The following is a 7,167-nucleotide window of genomic DNA, read 5'->3' as shown; positions in this document are numbered from 1 at the left end:
ATGGGCTTAAATACAGATCATGATTTTTGACAGTATTTTCACTATATGCTTTTCTTCTATTGAATTATCCTGAAAAAATATAGTCTAAGTAAATAATGAAAGTGGTTTAAGATCTAAGTATATGTGAGAATACTCATTGAAGCACTACAAATTGGGAATAAGTCCAAAAGTCCAACAATTGAGATATGGTGAAAGTGACTTTGTTGCTTCTATAAGGTAGACTATTATGTAGCTAATAACAAAATATTTTCAAAGAAATTTTAAAATGCAGGCAGAAAATTTATTGAGATAAGCAATATGGCTACAATATGGGGTTCAGTCAGGGTGGAGAAGACCTGTTTGGATTTAAGAACTTAGTTTGAACATGCTAACTTTGAGATGTGTAAGGAATATTCAAATAGAGATTGGCAATTCAATATATGAGACTTGAGCACAGAGGAGATATAAATAGGGAGGTGAACATATTTTACTGACCTTTTCATTTCTGTTTTTAGCATCTCTGGTCATTCTGGTTAGGACTCTGTGTAGTTGTTGACTATTCTTTTTCCCTTGCTATCCTCTCCACTGGAAAACAAAAGTTAATCGAGTTTATCAAATTCTATGAATGACTTCTTCATAGCAATTCATTTTTTTAATGGAGTACTTAATACTCCATTGAATGAACTGACAGTTTCGCTGTCATGACTGTGACATGAATTGTGGCAATATATTCCTCCACACCTTTTTGCTTTTGAATAATTCCTGGAAATGACACCAGATTAATCTTCCAAAACCATCAACTCTATTATATTTCTCTCTTTCTCAAAATTGTGAATGGCTCATCAGTATGTAACTCTTCTTCCCAATATGTAACTCACATTCCAGGCAATCTGTATCATTAGCTTTAGCAACCATTTTTTTTTTGTCACAAGACCCACCTTGATTATTTGTTCCCATGGGCTATAACCTCTTTCCCTCTTCTGTAACTCTTCACGTTTAAAAAATCACATAAAGGGGCGCCTGGGTGGCGCAGTCGGTTAAGCGTCCGACTTCAGCCAGGTCACGATCTCACGGTCCGTGGGTTCGAGCCCCGCGTCGGGCTCTGGGCTGATGGCTCGGAGCCTGGAGCCTGTTTCTGATTCTGTGTCTCCCTCTCTCTCTGCCCCTCCCCCGTTCATGCTCTGTCTCTCTCTGTCCCAAAAATAAATAAACGTTGAAAAAAAAAAAGTTGGAGATTCAGTTAAATTACATACATTTATTTAGTCTGGGGGACATAGATATTTTATAAAATAAATAAAATATAAAATATGTTATTCATGAAACGTATCTCCAAGAAAATATTTATTTGATCAAAAGACTTACCTTATTGGGGGCACCTGGGTGGCTCAGTCAGTTAAGCGTCTGACTTGGGCTCATGATCTCATGATCTCATGATCTCATGATCTCATGGTTCGTGACTTCGAGTCCTGTGTCAGACTCTGTGCTGAGAGCTCACAGCCTGAAGCCTGATTAGGATTCTGTGTCTCTCTCTCCCTCCGCTCCTCCGCTGCTCACATTCTGTGTCTCCCTCAGAAATAATCAATGAATTAACAACAACAACAACAACAACAACAACAAAAACACCTTACCTTTTTTCAAGAAGAATTATAGATTGAACTCATGCTTCTTGGAACATCTTTACATGTTATGGCAGTAAAGAGGTATGGAGTGTTCCAGTTTTCTAAGTGTGGATACATTTTATAATTCCTATAGCAACTATAGCCCTGAAACACTGAAAAACCATATATAAGTGTTTAAGTGTAAAGCTCATTTGAATTGTATTAGTGTTACCAAATGTCCTGATATAAACAAATGCATTAATATGCTTACTGTTATTAACATCAGAAAGATTAAAATATAGAATGTTATAGAATATATGTGAAATTTGGGAAGAAATATAAGAGTATTACCCAAGGTAAGATCAAAGAAATAATATTTTCCATCTTTGCCTAAGAGATTAAGTAAAGGCTAAAATAAGGCCAAAGAAGATGAATGAAATTTATATGGCATCGAAGGAAGCTGAAAGGTGCTTGTTTGTTCCTCTTTCCTTCTCCCTTGTATTCCTTATTAAAGTCCAACAACCGTATAAAAATTCTTCCCTTATTTCCTAAAGCGAGAGTGATCATTTTTCATAGAACATCTGTGATTTTTCATTATTCATCATATAAGGTACTTATCACATCCTATCAAGTTATACCTGCTGTTCATCCTATTAGATTGTACATTCAGTCAGGGTGGCAATCATGTGTCATTTGCCCTTATGTACCTATATTATACTGTTAATAAATACATTTGACCTCAAACAACTACGCATCATTATCAAAGTTATTAGCTATCACAACTAAAGTTTCTAGCATGTGCAGCATGCCAAGTGGTACACTTTGTGCTTTGAGAATTAAGGCCATGATATTCTTACTCATGCCTCATTCACTTATTTATGCATTTACGTTTTGCACTGAAATGCACTTAATTAATATCTTCATTTCAGAGACTAATACTATGCCTTATAGGATTACTCAAAATACAGTATAATTATATACTCTCTTATACATACAATTTGCAAAAATTTGCTGGAAAACAAATATCAAATGACTGCCCACTTTAAATTATTTTATTTTTTCCTTTGATACCCAGCTTATGTTGTTATTGGATGTTTCACCATTTTCCCTTTCATTTGCATGCATTTTAATTTTTTACAGTGTAGTATTAGAAGATATTTAATGACTGCAATGTAATCCCTAGAAAACCTGAGCAAAAACGTCTAAAGGTACATATTTTTAAACATTTTCACTCTCTCAAACCTGAATTAATGCTGTGATCTAAAAAAAAAAAAAAAAAAAAAAAGTATTCTATGAGCCTTCCCGAAGTTCTTTTCTATCTCTGCAGTTCCTGTAGGGACTCAGACCCAGCAAGGAAATTTATGTTGGCTGACAACTTCTGGTTCTCACTAGAGGTCGCAGGATGTCAAAAAACTGACCAGCAAACAAGGACACAGTTGCCAGAGGTAGTCTGCACAAAGCATCCTCTTTGTATGGTCCGGGCAAGGCCTCAGACAGTGAGCCAATTAGAACACCGGACTCTAAAACCTGTTAAGGCTAATTAGTGCTCACCTCCTGCACCGCTTCTGCCTTTGAAACTAAGAGCTTCAGTGCCTCGTGGCCTTTAAAGACCTAGCAGAAGAATAGGATCTGAAGGATTGCTATAGCATTCTACAGAGTAAATGCTTCAATACAGTTAAGGTTATCTGATGGCTACGGTTAGTAGTCTATTTTCTCTCTTGTGAAGTGGCAGACATATTTAATTGGTATCCCAATGAGTATTATAAATTCAACTCTTACAAACTCATTATTTCTTTAAATATTTTAGTAATCATATTGCTAGAAAAGGAGGTAACGCTATCCTGTCCTTTTCTTAACAGGCTCTATCTGGTAAGTTTCACATGCAAATATTCCTCTGGTAATTTCCGTTTTCAAGTTTGATTGTAACAGCCCTTTCAGTATTCAAACTCTGATATGGATCTCATACTTTTTACTTATTTATTTATTTATTTATTTATTTTGCCCTGCCCTTCATAGTAACTAGAGTATTATCAAAACAAAATAATGCTTAAAATATACAAAAATCTCTTGCAATTGTGGTGCAAAAGTACCAATTATAAATCCTCAGGAGAACTTTTAAATGGAGCAACCCTTCTGAAAACTTACCCTGAAATGAGCCAGCATAGTTAAAGGATTAGTCTTATGGAAAAATGTGACAATTGGGGAAAAACAGATCTCCTCTTTGAGGGCAATTCAAAAGCCACAGGGAATCTTACAGATCAAAAAAGTTGTCATCACTTCAGCCTATAGTATTCGACACGTGAGAGAAGAAACAACTGATTCTGCAATAAAATAAGTTCTATTGAGTTAAATTAAAATTTATCATCCCATTGTTCCCTTTGATGTTTCTTATTTGGGGAAATTATTAAAAATAACTCAGATACTGAGATCAAAGCAGTAAATATTGATTCAGTTAGGAGCAAGTTAATTTTGAGAGGTAAGAAGAACACAAGTTAGTAATTGGTCAATCCTGATATTATATTTTTTGTATAGTTAAAATCACTTATCGGCACTTACTCTGTTTTATGAAGAGCTACCTGTTTACGATAGGTTTATTTATTCTTCGGGAACAGGTCCTGAGAACTGAGGCATTTATATGCTGGGTTATTATAATAAAAATGGCTAATAAAAGGTCCTACAACATATTGAATTAATTGCTCTACTAATTGCTTTCCTGTTTTACTAGTAATTAAGAGCAAACGGCTTTATGTTCTTTGCATGTGGTCTGATGATTTCAAAAGAGTAAGTCATAAACTTTGCACTGATTTTAAAGCCAAACACATGACAATTTCCATTTCTTGTAGTAATTGCTATTATAGGGCAAGAAAACAAAGGAGAACCAAATTCATTTCTACAGGTTATCTAGAAATGTTTAAATCTTCTGTTATCCTTTTTTGAAATTACTAAAACATTTTATTTTAAAAGGCAGCCTGTGCTTAGAAATTGCTCTAGCAATATGATTTAGTTACTTTTTATGTTAATGTTGGAGCCATTATGAACGAGCAGACTTTTTGAAATCCTTCTGTAGAACAGAGAGAAAAAGGGACAGCAACCCAGTCCATCTCTGTGACAACCAGAATACTCAATAGTGAGGAGTGTGATACTAAGCACAGCCTTACAAATGAACTGTGACCTCAGCTCACAGATGGTGGTGTTTTTAGAGGAGTGGTAATAATTTGGAAAGCACTGGGTATAACCTTCTATCAAATACATGCTAACTAAAGTAGAAAACGGAGGAAATTATCCGGAAATGTCAGCACTTTTCCCTCTAGCAAAAAATTAAAGCACCACACCCATTGTCCTCTGAAATAGCTAGATAATTGAGGATGAGGGGTGCTTTCAAAACCTTGTCTGGGTAATTAGCTTTTGATAACCCAGCTCTCCTGTGTACCCTGGCAAAAGCAATGTGGATATTCTAGTGCTCTACTGACCTGTGAGACAATCAGAATCCACTGTTCAGACAATTGGTATCCCTGGCTCAGTTGTGCTCAGTTCTGTTGACAGATTTTTTTTTTCTTTTGGGTGTCAGACATAGAGTAAATCTGAATGAAAACTTTCCCCAGGAAGCGAGGAAGAGAAATCACATAAAAGGAAATTGTCCCCTCCGAGTTGGAGCCGCCTCAGCGTCTCAGGATTTTAGAGCTGGTGTTGCTAGCCTTGAGCACACCATGTTCACCTATTTTAGGGACCATTAGTTAATGTTGTTAAAGTGCTGTGCAGATGAAAAGCAATACATATATAAATAAACACACCTCAGATGCTTCATATTGATCGGAATTTGGTTTTATGGTGCAAAATTACTGCTTTAGGACTTGCAAAAGTGACCCAAAGTGAGTTATAATGCCTGAAGATGAAGGCCAAGGTCATTAATTATTGCCACCTGAAAGCTCAGTGCAGCTTACCAAGTGAAGTTGGCCTGGCCCCGAAACCAGCCCAGAGCATAATGGTGAGTTTAGAAGTACAGAAAAACCAGTGTGTAAGTGCAGCTGCATATGATGAATAGAGTTAAATAAGTTATAAAATAACCTGGTGATTTTACAATGCATCATAAAACCTGAAGTCATACATGTAAATATATACCAACCAATTACCCAACAACTTATTCTAGAGGCTGGTAGAGAATGTCAGCTTTTCCCAGCTAAGTCAGTTTGGCATATTGTGTTTTTATTTGCTAATTACTGAAAGAGGCTTGCTTTGATAAGTCCAGGCTGTCAGAAATTTATTTTCAGAAGGTAAATTAATAAAGTTAGTTATGGGGATCACTGCTATTTGGACATTTAGTCCCTAGTACCTACGGAATGGGATGATGTAATCCTGAGGTAAATGAGTCCTGTTATGAGGAAAGGCATTCTCCTTCTCCGGTCTCCCTTCAGATTCTCTTTTAACCTGCGATGGGAAATCTTGCTTTTTCCCCTACTGTTCTGTAAGTGCTTATTACAAGTTTCCTTTCTGAGTCTCTGATCTGATTGTTGATGCTCTCATGGATATTTGTAATTTGTGGGCGGGAGAAGAGACCAGGACTTCCTAGCCTCTGAGCTGCTGTCAAATGCCCGGCTCCATGCTAAATGATTCATGTACCCAACGTGTTTGCATTGCAAGATAACCGTATGAAGTGAGCATTTTATTTTGAAGGTGAGAAAAATTGAGCTGAGAAAGAGTAAGCGTCCAAAGACATCTTGTCCAAGGGCAAGGATTCAGAGACATTTTCTGATTCCAAACACTGCATTTATGTTAAGTAGGTAGAGTTTAAAATTAATTTTCAGGCTTATTCTAGTGTAAAATATTTCCTGTGATGGAATATTAGAATACTACTTAGCTTTTTGAAATAAACTGAATTCTATTTTTGTTAGTTAGAGATATGTATCTGGTGGGATTCATGCACAGAAAATACGGGGCCTTTGTCATGGAAAAGATGTGCATGGAAAAAACATGGCGTCTACTTCTCAGGACTTGAATGGAAGGCAGAGCAGGGACACTTCCGTGTAGAATATAACCTGGGGAGTCAGGACAGATACAATGCAAAATGGGGCTTCACCAGAGGCTTGAAGAAAGACTGGGCTTTAGCTGGGGCCAGAGGTTCTTGGCCACTATCACACATGCATTTCTCCCTGCCCATCACTGGTCAGCAGGAAGGACTAGCAGAATTGCAGGCCCGCAAAAAGCAGACAGCTTAGGGAGCCAGCGGAGGATCAGAAGTTATGAGGTGACAGTAGTGTGTTTATGAAAGACATACTTATTCTCTTATCGCTTATTTTTATTTATTCATCTATTTATTTTTACATTTTTAAAAAAGTTTATTTATTTATTTTGAGAGAAATAGAGAAAGCATGAGCAGGGGAGTGACAGAAAGAGAAGGAGAGAGGGAGAATCCCAAGCAGGCTCCCCTGGCAGTAGGCAGAGCCCTACGCAGGGGCTCAAATTCACGGAACCGTGAGATCATGACCTGAGCCAAATCAAGAGTCCGATGCTCAACCGAGTGAACTACCCAGGCGCCCCTATTTATGTATCTATTCATCTTAGCCCTTTATAATAGCATAGGATCAGAAGACTG

The sequence above is a fragment of the Prionailurus viverrinus genome, chromosome B1, assembly GCF_022837055.1.
Source record: "Prionailurus viverrinus isolate Anna chromosome B1, UM_Priviv_1.0, whole genome shotgun sequence".
NCBI lineage: Eukaryota > Metazoa > Chordata > Mammalia > Carnivora > Felidae > Prionailurus > Prionailurus viverrinus.
The sequence above is the reverse complement of the archived record's forward strand: the minus strand, read 5'-3'. Positions refer to the sequence as shown.